Source organism: Vigna umbellata, chromosome 3 (genome assembly GCF_029865625.1).
Source record: "Vigna umbellata cultivar VRB3 chromosome 3, Vumbellata_1.0, whole genome shotgun sequence".
In the NCBI taxonomy this organism is placed as follows: Eukaryota; Viridiplantae; Streptophyta; class Magnoliopsida; order Fabales; family Fabaceae; genus Vigna; species Vigna umbellata.
The window spans coordinates 15,860,653-15,875,046 of record NC_142167.1 but is presented as its reverse complement, the minus strand read 5'-3'; positions in this window follow the sequence as shown (position 1 = coordinate 15,875,046).

Genomic DNA, 14,394 nt, shown 5'->3' with positions numbered 1-14,394 from the left:
TAAAACTTTGAGAATATGTAAAATTGATTGAGTAAAACTGAATCAATTAAGTTGTTGTGGCATGTGATAAGTTTAACAACTACGTACGTACGATTTATAGTAATTGATTTGTGTTTGTGTATAGAAGAAGTGACAATGAATCTCATAGTAATTGATTTGTGTTTGTGTATAGAAGAAGTGACAATGAATCTCATAGATGAGAATTATTGCAGAAATATTGCGTGTTGCAATAGTTCAAATATTATCTGTTTGGTTTGGCAAGAGACTGATTCTGTGGGAACAACGATGCTGAGTTCTGATTTTGACATAATGTACTGCTGCTGTATTTTAGGGATAATTTTATTTTGATAATATTTATTTTATAACATTTTAACATTATTTACATGTTATTTTGTAATTGATATAAAATTATTTCATAATTAATAATAATAATCATAAACATCAACATAAATTTGTAATTGATATAAAATTATTTCATAATTAATAATAATAATCATAAACATCAACATAAATCTATCACATAGATAATATTAAAATATTATTAAAAAAATATTCTCAAAATATCCTGATTTTAAATACTCTCGTTCACAAATTTCCCATGCATATGCGTTTAATATATAAATAAAGCTAAATTAATCTTTCCAGAGTAATGGACATTACAAACATTATTCACTTTGACATCTAAATAGTAATGTGGTAGACGTATTTTTAATTATGACGACTATATTATTATATTATTTTTAACATTCACGGCTAAAACAAATGATAAATATCCTAGTGTAACACGTAAATTTATTTTTAGGATTATATTTTAAAATATTAAGAATCTAAGTATAAATTTAAAGTTTGATATTGAATAAAATCAAAAAATTTGAGTAGTATATAAGAAAAACAATATCCATAAATATTAGGTCTTAATGTTTTATGTTAAAAACAATGGAATATCATTTTATATGAATAACTCATTATTTAAAGTTGATCAATCTTCTCAGTCTATTCAAGAAAAAAAAAATCCCAACATTGATGTTAATATACTTTATCTTAATGTCGAGCTCAGACGAAAACAATTAAGTTTTGTTGTCATAAACCCAACTACAATTACATAATTTTTAACATGTAGTAAAATTCAACTTATACAAAGAAAAAATTATCAAGGTGATCAATCTTCCTAGTCTACTAAGAAAATTTTAACAAAAAGAGTTTTGCGCAAAGTATATGATATGAAACATTATATTTTCAACCCAAAGTAATCATCTCTAACATTCCATAATTTCACACTTGATAATTCATAATTGATATATCGTAACATTACATTTAAGGTAATATCTCATAATCTCACACTTGATAATTCATAATTGATATGTATATATGTTTTAAACTCAGATTTCAACTACAAACTCATTAATATAACTCGAATTCTTCTAATTTATTCTTCTATCTCTTTCTTCATTGGCACTGAATCAGACGACATTCCTTCATCTGCTCCCCGTATAATGAACTATACGATCACGCACAAAAACAAACACAAACAAGTAGGGTGAGCTAACATGCAACAAATCATTTATAAAACATGCATAATTACTTTGATACCCTCATACCATCATACAACAATCGCACCATAGATACTCATCTCATCATACCACAATCCCTAATAGACACTCATCCCACAATATCCAATAAACACTTATCCCACAATACTCAATAGACACTCATTCCACAATACCCAATAGACACTCATTCCACAATACTCAATAGACACTCATTCGGATGATACGTTGACGAGCGGTCATGGGAGGTTATGCACTTGTGATGACTTCTACTTCTTCTTACATACACTTCCAAAATACTCCATACCATCCACAAGGTTAGTCTTCAACACTATGTCCAAAACCGGCACATAGACCAGGACCTCCTGCCCCTCTTCCCACATAATTCATCCTTTTCTACTTGAGACTGAATGATTATTAGAGTATCAGGATAACCTCCCACAACAGGACCCTCAACATCAACATATACACTAATACCATATCATTACAGAATCTCTCCACGAGACTCATACCATGCTCATATTCCTCAACTCATATTATACCATTACAAAATATCCCCCATAATACTCATATCATGTTCAGATGCATAAATTCAAGTTCAATATAATAAAATACAATCATCACAAAAATCATACAAAATGAATATATCACAAAATAAATTAACAATACTAAAATATCACTATAAATGGTCACCGGAGAAGAATCAAATGTTTGACGAATCAAACTCACCATAAACGTCAGTACATATGACTAGTCATAATTTACTGGATTTGACCAGGGCTGCTCTATGATCAGGGATGTATCAACTCCGGTTTTTAAGATTTCTCTATCCTACCATCACAAATATAACCTTAATATAAACGTTCTGGGAAACTAAGAAGTTGAATCTGGCACAGCCGGTTAGACATCTTCTTATCCTTCCAGAAAGATGAATCCATCACATATTTTATATCAATTGAGTATATTGCATAATAGTTTAACAATACTTAATCTGTTCAATAGGATTTAAGTTAAAAACCTATCGAGTAGACTTCCAGGAAAGAGAGGTGTGTCACCATGGACAACTTAAGTACTAAGTCTTTCCTTAGCCAAAGTGTTCATCAACTAGTTTTTAACAAATTTCTTATTTACATATTCAAAACAACAACATATAATATTAACACAGAAATTCAATACAACAAACACCTATGTTTTTCATTAAGAATATTCACACAGAATTTCAAGACATGAATAGTAATAAAACAATACTAAATCATAATATAAAAGCTTAGAAAGTTTAGCTCACCTACCTCTATTCCAGACTTAGTTTCTTGATCAAAGGTTGTTCCCGGAAAACTTCCATAATCTCCACACTAAAATCCTTTCTACTGTAGATTCTTTATAATCTTTCTTTCTTATGTTCTCTCTCTACTTCTTGGTGCAAAATTCCCCTCCCCCTTGCTTAGTATTTATAGGCCAAAATTTTGGTCCTATTTGGATTTCCCTTGTCCACTTTCCCATTTCCTTTATTTATTTACTATTTATTTTATTTTATTTTATTAATTCATTTATTTATTTTACAAAAATGTATTTTTTTGTTACAAGATGTTTACCATCTGAGCTACTGTAAATTTTTGTTTAACTTATCACGTTTTATTTATATAAGCTTATTAATTATATTTTCCATTCACAAATAAATTTATTACTACTAGTAATAAAATTGTTATTATTAAGGTAAATATTTTTCATGGGTCTTACATTATTTATATTTATTATTATTGAAATTAGGTAGAGATGATGAAATTATCTTGTAAAATAAAAAATTCATAAATTTATTATCTTAATGTTTTAAATTGGAGTGATGTTAATTTTTTGTATAAGTTAAACTCATAACTTTTAATTTCTTTTATTGGATTTGTATTTCATTAATATCGTGTTTTTCCAATTAAATCTTTTCTGAAAAAACATTTCAAACAAGTATGCTTCCTTGCACAATTAAAATTAATAACAATGTGTTAAGACAAGTATATTAAATTATGATAGAAATTTATAGGAAAACTCAGCTTACACTTGTAAAAAAAACTCTCTAAAATGATCAGTCTTTTTAGTCTATTCTTAAAAAATAAAATCTTTAATATGTGCTTATATATGGAAAATTATATTTTGGAAGATATTAACGAAATCTTGATTCTTAAAACATTAGTCTTTGATTTTGAATAAAGCGTATATATTTTTTAAAAGTGTTGAAGTAATAATAAATTATACACTTTCCATTATTATTATGTACTTAATAATGTTAGCTTTATTTTATGAATAAAATTTTGAAACAATATTCTGATTTTGTATCAATCGATGATGAATGATTTACATAATTTGAAGGTCCAGTTGCCACTGTATGTTGACAGTGTATATTTATATACTCTTGTTCAATAATTAAGTTATGAATAACTTATGTTAAGCTGATATTAGATATATAAAAAACTGGTATAAAAAAATAGATGTTAAATAACTGGACTATTACATTATCACATTGGTTTATTTATTTATTTTCACTTCTTTATTTTCTTAACCATGTCAGACTTAAACTAAATTATAATTGCAAAGTGACAGAAGAATCTCATCAAAATGAAAAGGTTGCACTGGAGGGTGACCAACTCCAGACAATCTGACCTCAAATACTTTAACTGTTCCTTTTCTTTTGTCAAACCTTTAAAAAAGTTTTTTTTTCTTCTATTCATTACATTAATAAAATTATATATATCTCTAATAAAACCTTTAATTGTGAGATCACTCTCCCAGAGTCTCATATTTTCAAACAGAGGAAAAATATAAAAAATTCTAGAAAAAAAAAGTTAAAAAATTCTAAAAAAAAGTGATTTATAAAAATAAAGTATATTTTAAAATAATAAAATTCATTTATAATAAAATATTTATATTATAACCTTTTTAATATTAAAATAATTGAATCTCATTACTTTTAAATTATTATCTCTTATAAAATGTCACTTTTAAGAGTTTTACATATAACATGCAGTAAAAGATAATACACAAATATTTTGTACAGTCTTTAAAAGTGGTAATTGTTTTTCAAAACATAAAACACATACACACACACACATATATATATATATATATATATATATTTATTTATTATATATATGTAGTTTTATTCATTCTTTTATCCATTGACAAACATCAGTTTTGTTCTTGATCTACACTTGCATTTTTTTTTTACGTGAGTAACATGATAATAGCAAAAGAGTAAACCAAACTCTACAAAACACAAAACATGGTAAGTGATTGTTATAAAATATTATAATAAAGGTTTAGATATTATGATCATATTACTTATTATTGCACAATGTATACCAGAAATAGTTTTTTAATATATCTCATTATAGACCAAGTTGTTTTAGAAAACGGTAGTCTATATTAAGATTGACTACGATTTTAATTGAACTGTAATTTATTCTTTGTTAACAATTTAAAAAATGCCATTTGTTTCAACAAATCCTACCTTTTTTTATGATATATAATCGTAGTCTATATACATAATTGTTTCATATATTTTAAATGATGGAAACTTGACCTTTCAAAATATGACCATTTGAATATTTGAACAATGACTTTTTGCAAATATCATGACTTGAACTTTACTTGAAGAACCACCTTGTCACTTGAACAAAATGTGTTGAAAAATAACACCTCAAGGATCCAAAACCAACTCTTTTCAAATTAACTATTCTTTATTACAATTTTGTAAAAAAAAAAACTCATATTTTGCTGACAATTTATTAACATTATCCAATTTTACTAACATGATAATTCAATAACTAAATGTTTCAAAAACTAATCCACATCAAAATAATTATATCATCATCAAAACCTAACATCCTATCTAAGCTAGAGTTTTACTTACATCAATTCAAGTTAACTAAATTAAAATACGTTTCCCTACCTACTATAATTTCGAGCTCTTTAAAAAAAAATACTCAGAAAATAAGGGAATAGTTATGAAAGGTATAACTTTTTTTCACAACACCCAGTTCAAAAACAAAACCGCATTATTTTGAATTAACAAATATTTATCTTTCTAGCTTTGATCTCAATGTAAAAGATTAATAATCTACGTGCATAAGAAAATAGAAACAAAAGATCAGATATTTAATGAAAAGAAAATTTACTAAAAGAAAAATATGATTAACTCGTAATCCTAAATTTACACATTTTAGTCAAGAAGAAGAAAAATCAGTCTAGAACCAGGAAAGAAAGAAAATGTTTCATACATTTAGAGAAATAGAAGTGTTTTAGATAAATAAAAAATATTTATATAATTTATAATCAAATTATAACGTTTTATCTCATCTGATTTTTAATTTATTTATTATTTAAAAGATAACTGAATTGTATTTAAATTTTGACAAAAAAGAGATATAAGTGTCAATTTAAAAAAAAAATTATGGATCGTTAGCATTTACAGAATAGATAAAAGTTAAGGATGAATTAAGATTAAATAAAGTTTAGATATGTATTTTGAAAAATGAGGGTAGAAAAGGTGGTCCAGAATGACAAGATAGTTCACTAACTTTGTGACCTATCCCACCCTACACTTACTGTCAAGTCCTAGTGGGACAGAGAGAAATATACACTGGGCCTTCCATGTTTCTTCCTACAACAATCAAAAACACTACCATTTTCTAACTATTTTCATTCAACTTTTCTTTTCTCTTATAGGGTATCTATGCTTATCAACAACAAAACAGGCTTCTCTATTATGGGCCTACAAATGTATATCCTAATTTAACTTCCACTTTGTTTTAATCAACAATTCACACTTTAAGTCTTAAAATATCTATTAAGTTTGATAAATATGTTTTACATGCATAATTTTATCTAATACTTCTAATAGCAAAAGAAAAAGAGTCTTATAAGCCTATTTCGGTCTATCTACTTAGATTATATATCTACCAGCTTCTTTTAAAACCTTTTTGTGTTTCTTTTATTTTGTGAAAATGACACATTCCAAAAAGGAAAAAGAAAGAAAGAAATCTTCAGTGAATTCTTGTATATTTGTTTAACATAAATTCATACTTTGTTTTTACATCATTTTAATTACTTGTTACTTGTATTATTTCTTTCTTCTTTAATTTCTCATTTTTCTTTTTGAAAAGAAGGTAAAAGTTAATCTCATTTGGAAATATGATTAATATTAATGTAAGAGTTCTTTATTGGTAGATAAGTATAACATTTATTTGTTATATCACGGTAGAGCAAAAATCTGCTTTTTAGAAAGTTATTATGTCAGTTCATTATCCACCTAACAATAACAAGTGGTGTGATGTTAGTTTTGTAAATCTCAAAAGTTTTATTTATACCAGTTGGAGATAGAATCGGTATAAAAAGTAGTGTATGATAAAATTACAATAATTTAAATGCTAGTTAGGAGTAAAACCAATATAGAAAGAGACATGATGATGAACTTGTAATTATTATAAGAGTGTTTTCATTTTAGAGGATTAATTTAGAGAAGAGTGAGTGACATGATGATAAATTTGTAATTATTTATATGGATATGTTTCCTTTAAAGGATTGATTGGGAGGAGAGTGAGTGAATGAAAATCCTAGAGAATTTGAGACTAAATTAATTGTTGTTTTATGGAAGAAATTTGGAGGTGAGTGAAAGTAGATTTAGAAATAAAGTTTGTAAAAATTAGTGTAATTTACCCATGTGACAAATAAAAAAAATAATTGATAGAAATTAAAGATAACCAAAATACCCTTAATAGTAAAAGTAATATAAAATTATAATTGTTAATATTGTATATAACTGTAAAAAAATATTATAAGAAGAGAAAAAATAAAAATTAACTTTTACCATGAAAAAAATTTGTATTATTATTATTATTATTATTTTGGGAAGCACTAACGAACTAGTACTCTTATTTTTCAATTGCACGTTGAAAACGATTAAATCAGTTCTACATTGGAAATAATTAATTGGAGATAGTATTGTAAAATACTATTTCTCCTCGAGCAAATCTCCTCTCATCAGGGAGATGTGATATTAAATTCATCTCACAAACCAGTGCTTTAATTCAATTTCAAATCCTTATAAGCGAACACCATGATTCTTCGCAAATCCGTCTTTCACAATCTTCTATAATAGTAAATCATTTCGAACGAATAAAGCCTAAATGTTTCTATAACTTTCTTTATTCGTGTTCATCTCAATCGCACTCTTAAACAACCATTTGACATATCCTTCATTTCCACTCCCTTTATTTACATTTGAATTTGCCTCTTGAGCTCCCTTCATTCATGTTTGGCATTTTGTTTCGTGGTGGTGGTTTGTGGTGACTGGTTTGCAGTGGTGGTTCACTGTGGCTAGTTCGTAGTGGTGGTTTGTGGTAGGGGTTCACAATGGTCGGTTACCGTGTTGGTTCATAGTGTTTTTCGTCATGCTAGTTCACGATGGCTACTTTGTGGTGGTGGTTCGCTGTGACTGGTTCGTTGTGATAGTTTGCGCTCTTGGTACGTTGTGTACACAGTTTGTATTATCGATACACCTTGGGTGGTTCGCATTATTATTATCTTATATTAAATTACTTAGCTATTTCTCTCTTTTGTCTTTGAGGTTTTTCATTTGATTATTTCAGGTGTATTTTATGATTTTTAGTCCTGACCTTAATCCTTTTATTCCAAGGTTATTATTTCTTTGTATGACTATGCAATATTTCAGTTTATTTTTGTTTTATTAAATCTTTATGTGTTAGTGTTAATTGAATTGTGTATTGGAAGTGGGGAACAATTAGAAATGGTGGTTTAAGGATTAGGCATTGGTTTACCTAATTTGATAATGAAGAAAAAGGAAAAGTAGAAGGCTTTGAAAAACAGCCACAAAACCAAGGCGCTGAACAAGATGAGGAAGAGTTAATTTTGGAAAGTAAAAATTTATATACTACTTATATATGTACCGATTTCATAATCGATGTAAAGAATATTTCTTAACCGATGTTAAAAGACTTTCTAGTGTTATCATTTAAATCTTAATTTTTTTTGTGATAGTAGAAGCTAAATTAAGGTATAGTTTTTTATCTTATATTATTGACATGTGATAATTTAAGTATTAAAAATTATAACGATGATATCTGTATTATTTTTTAGTATGTGTCCTTATGTTATCCGTGAATACCACGATTATTTTCTTGCAAATAAATGTACAATCTCTTAGTCGTATACAAAATTTAGTATTTTGGATTTAAAGTGAAAGATGAATTTAAACATTTAATGTATTTTAAATTCGGTATTGTAAAGTGTTGCATATCATAATGTAGATAATTTAAACATTTAACTTTTCCGCAACCAACACAAACCCGATTAGATAAAAAAATCAGTAAAGAAATTTTCTATACAACAAAAATAAATAAAAACAAACGTCAATCCATTCAACAACCTTTTCATATAATAATAATGATAAAAAAAACTAGCAAATCAATGCCACATAACTAACTCACCCCTAAGACCTCATAGTTTTTAAAAAAAAATCTAGTTTTGATACCAAAATATAACATCCTTTTATCCAATAAATGTTCCACTGAATAATATCTATTTAAAATAATAAGAAAATATTTTAAAATATTCAATAATTAAATTTTATAAAAAAAAACAACCGAAATAAAAAAAATCATTCTCAAAGCAATCCTAAACTCCTCACTTTTGTACATATGAACTACCATCGACAACATTATCTACTCACGTATAATACAAGTCATACAATCTTCACAAGAAAGAACCAGAACCACAAATATGCAAGTATAAACTAACTTAAAAGAAAACATAATAATTAAACTTATATATATATATATATATATATATATATATATATATATATATATATATATAATAACACATCATAAAATGTCTCATTCAATATGTCATTAATTCATATAATAACACAATCAAATAACAATTATTGTTGTATCATCTAACAACAATGAACCCCCATGCATACTTGGTCCAAAAGGTTTAGTCATCAACATAACCCTCGCACGTAGCTTATCATACAAAACTAGCTCACCTCTAGAACTAAAACAAATCTTCCTTCTTATTCGTTAGGAGTCTTTGGACAAAACCTACTTCTCCTACTCCTTTTTTAGCCTTACAAGTGAAGTACTCACATGTCACTTCCACTACTCCTTCCTGGGCGAAGTACACAAGTATCACTTTTCACCGTTCTCTTAGAGAGTTTTCCCGGTGAAGTTCACCTTTGGTATAGTTATGTTGAGCCCACCACTCGTTACTCTTAGATACCATAGTTGGAGTCTTCAAGGTTAGCTCCTAGTGAAATTAATTTAAAATTTAGTCATGAGTGTGCAACTTCACCACTAACTCAAGATTATTTCTTTCCTAATACTTTTGTTTTCACCAACAAATAAACTAAACTAAACTTACACAAATATACACACTACAAAAAAATAACAAACCCATAAATCTTATCCAATCCTACGATTGAACTACTTGCAATTATTGCTAAAACGAAACATAATCAACATTGCAGAAACATAAGACCTCACTTCCCAGAGTTCACCTAAGGTTCAAACCATGCTCTGAGACCAAAATGTAACATCCAATTGATTTTCCCAACTCTATTATTACAAATCACAATACTTAACAATTCAATCATGTCCACAAATAATTCATCCATCTAACATGTTTCAAATAAAAAACTTTAACCTTATAATCCATACCAAAAAGATACAAATAAATCTCAACCATAGAAACACCAATAAACTTCACATTCTTCACTAATTTAACTACTTATATCCTCATAATTCATATTTCAATTAATCTTCATACAATAGTTTTCTACATTCAAATTCAAAACTAATAATTTACAAAGAAATTATATCCTCTTCGAGGAAGATTCTTAAAACTACTTTCCCCACACACAACTTCCAAATGTATAATTGTTCTATCTACACAAACAAAAATCCCGATCAACGATTAGAACATGATTTCATGACCACAAGTAGATGAAGATCCATCTAGAAAGTAGAAAAACTACATGTAACCTAAAGAAAGTCACATGCACGGAAAAAAAAATATTTCTTTAATGAAAAATGGGTAGAATTTGAACTTACTCAAAAAGATGAAATTGATCAATCCAAAATGTTCCTTAACTCCTCAATTTCTTCGTGATACAATTTGAATTTGAAAAGATAAGAAATTGGAGGAAATTAAGAGAAAAAGAAGAGGCGAGAAAGGTATGGAGGCACGAGAGTGAAACAGATGAAAGGAAAAAAATGCTAAAGGGCTTGTGAGTAGGTTACAATTCTTCCCAATAATAAAAATTTCGTCCTTGAAAATTGGCTTACCAAGAAATGACTAAGATATAATTTTCTTATTCTCTTCTTGATATCTTAAGTGAAATCACTAGACGTAAGATCCCACACTTGTTAATGGTGTAACTTTCAGAAAAAAAATGTTCACCAACAAAAAGATTATAAAGGTTTTCTTCTTTAATCTATATAAGATTTTTTACATACATAAAGATATTTTCAATCGATTTAATTCATTCTAGCTTTCTCATTAGTATGTTGCATTAATTCTACTATAATAATATTATTATTTGCATCATCCTAAAATTTATATAAATGGACTGTAATTTATAAAGTACTGTATTTTCAACCTAAATCATGTTATAGGTATGTTATGAATTATGTTTACCATTAAGTAATGTCCTAAGAACTTACTATATTTAGAATTTTTGGGATGTTACACCTCACGAGCACCAAAACAGCAACCCAAATTGTCTCATCTCACAAAAGTCTCATAACTTAGACATTTGACTATACTTCTAAAAGACACTTATATTGAATAGACTAAGAGATTTTGCACTTGTCATATTGTGTCTCTCTTCGAAAGAGCAATAAATGAATAAATTATGTTTGAATGTTTAAGCAAGAGGTGATGCAATGTACGTGTATCATTAACTATGGCTATGTGTGTGTGTGATATCTCAAGTGTTTGTGGACAATCAAGCATCCTACGACGGTTAGAGTTGTTTTCAAAACTTCTTAGATTTCTTCTGAAAAATGGATGTCACCCAGACATTGATTATAATACTTAAACGACAAGGTGATCATTAGAGCAAAGAAGCATTTGAAAGGGTGTTGCTCTTAGGTTGCAATTCAATCAAGTGATATATGTATCACTAAAGTGAAATAAGTGGTTATCTTATTTATGATGACGAGACTGCTCAAGTTAGAGGAGCTCGCTCAAATTATAATATATTGAGATGGTGATGATGTGATGTTTGTTTAATGTTTTCATACATGTTTATGGATAATTTAATATATACAAGGTGGAATTTAATTGTATATACTCTATAGATATATAATTAATGTTAGTGTGCATGACATATGTCCTTTTTGGATGGTCTTTCGCAGAGAATTAGATCGATTATATTCATGTTAAATAAGTATATAAGGTTTAAGACTAAATAGATGACCTCATTGAATAGTTGCATGGTCTTAATGTGTGATGTTGAGATAGCTAAGTGACATAGTGCCTTGAATAGTAATAATAAACATAAAATTTCATATTAATAGAAATATAACTTCAACATAATGTTAAATGTGTTTAGTTATTAAACTATAATATTAATGTATTTTTCATGATAAGATATTGATGAAAAATACATTAACATTCTAATTTAATAATTAAATGATATATATGATGAGATTAAGCGAGAGAATTTCACTCAAATAACAATACAGTGATAATTTGATGATTGCTTAATGTTTTCATATATTGGAAATTGGAAAACTATAAGAACACAAGTGGATTAAAGCAAACTAAATTCATTAATGAGCTAAAGTTGAATCTTGTCTTTCCAATTACCACCGAGGCATGGGTAAGCCGACCTGTGTACAATTTGAACATGATTAATGTGTAATCTGTTTTACGTACATGCATGTGTGGTTTGAAAAAGAAAAAAACATGATAATATCAATCGAGTCAACAACTAATCCATTAATGTAAACTTTCCAAGTCACTTGTGAGATAGTATTATGCGAAAGGAATGTGCGAACGAAAAGGTATTGGAAAGGAATCATGCACATAAATCCCAGAATGTTAGAACAAAAAAATGTAACTGAATCAAACAGAGATGAGATCTTTAGTCAAATCGGAGCTATCCCATGTGGTGGTACTACAGCAAAAATGTGACGGACAAATGCTAGAATCATGGAGTGGATTGGTTGAGTTCGATGATGGATCCACACCCACCACGGTCACACTCACTTTGGGTTCTTTAAAATTCTGACTGTTGTGATTTATGAAGAACAATGAATTATTGTGGAAAAAAAGAGCGTCACTGTTTCCTGATCCTCTTTTCAACGAGAAAAGGATAAATAAGTGAATTGTGTTCGCAATGAGATGGTTGTGTGTACCATTGGTCGGATACACAGTGTTCAAAGTGGTGACCGATTTAACTTACCATAAAACTTTATACTGTCATGTGTGTATGTTGATGGTTGAGGAGGAAGATAAAAAAAATTATAAGTGTTTCGACCTGTAATATATTTACATTAAATATCTTTTTATTCTTTATATTTTTATGTAAAATTAGAATTAGAATTTTAGTATGTTTGATATTTTAATTTCTAATTAGATTGGTATAATTTTTAAAATTTTTATTTTTACTTTTTTTTACTTGTCAAAACAAGTTTTATATAAATATTTGACATTAATTATTTAAAAAAGTCAGTTAAATAAGTATATCGTCTTTTATGTGGTTTTTATAAATCATTAACAATATGATTTTTTATAAGATCAAGAATTAATTATATTCATAATAAGTGCATGGAATTTACGTATAAAGGAGTGTTAGATATCTTAAATATTTTATTGTTATATTTTATTTTTATATTATTATTTTTATTTATATTTTAGACTTAATTTATATTTATTTTATTATAAATAGGATATATTTGAATATAAAATAGATTAATCTAAAATCTATTTTTCATTGTATTTTGAAAAACATATTATGAAAGAAGCTTTATTTAAGAAAATTATATCTATTTTTTTTAAATTGAGATTAAAATATATTAAAATTTTGAAAAAGAAAATTATAAATTAACTTTAAAGTTCATTAAATAAAAATATATTTAACCTCTAATATATTCTTATTACTTATTAACCTAAAGAAAAGAAAAAAAAAACGAAAGGAAGAGCGTCTAATGTGCGCCTTATGATTAGCATACACTTCCGCGTTACCGTGGACCCGTCCGTACAGTTTCTTTAATTGTGGAACACGAAGGTCGGGTCAGGGTGCAATTCATGCCCACGTGACCCGAGCAATCTGTCGCATCGATCATTCAACTTTCTTCCTTCACCTCCACATTTATTTATATCTCATTATCTTTATGGAAAAACAATTGTTTTTTAAGTCTATATATAAGTAATTTTAATCAATATTATATTATATAATATATTTCAATTGAATTATATTTTTTTAAGTTATCATTTTAATTTAAAATTATTTAATGTCTCATTATATAAATATAATGATTTTTTTAAAAAAATATACTTAACTTTAACATACATAATCATAATAATATAAATTATAATTCAAAAATTAAATTTTAAGAAATCAATTTTAATATAATTTTATAGTAAATATTGTAACATTTTGTTTAAATCATATTTGAATATTTGGTTATTAAAAATTAAATTAAAAAAAATGCAAATAAAAAATACAAAAACTCGATGCTTTAAACATGGGAAGAATAAAACTTTTAGGCTTTTTTAGATTAAAATTGAATTTGAGGAAGTGAAAAAAGAAAGAAAGAAAGAAAGAGAG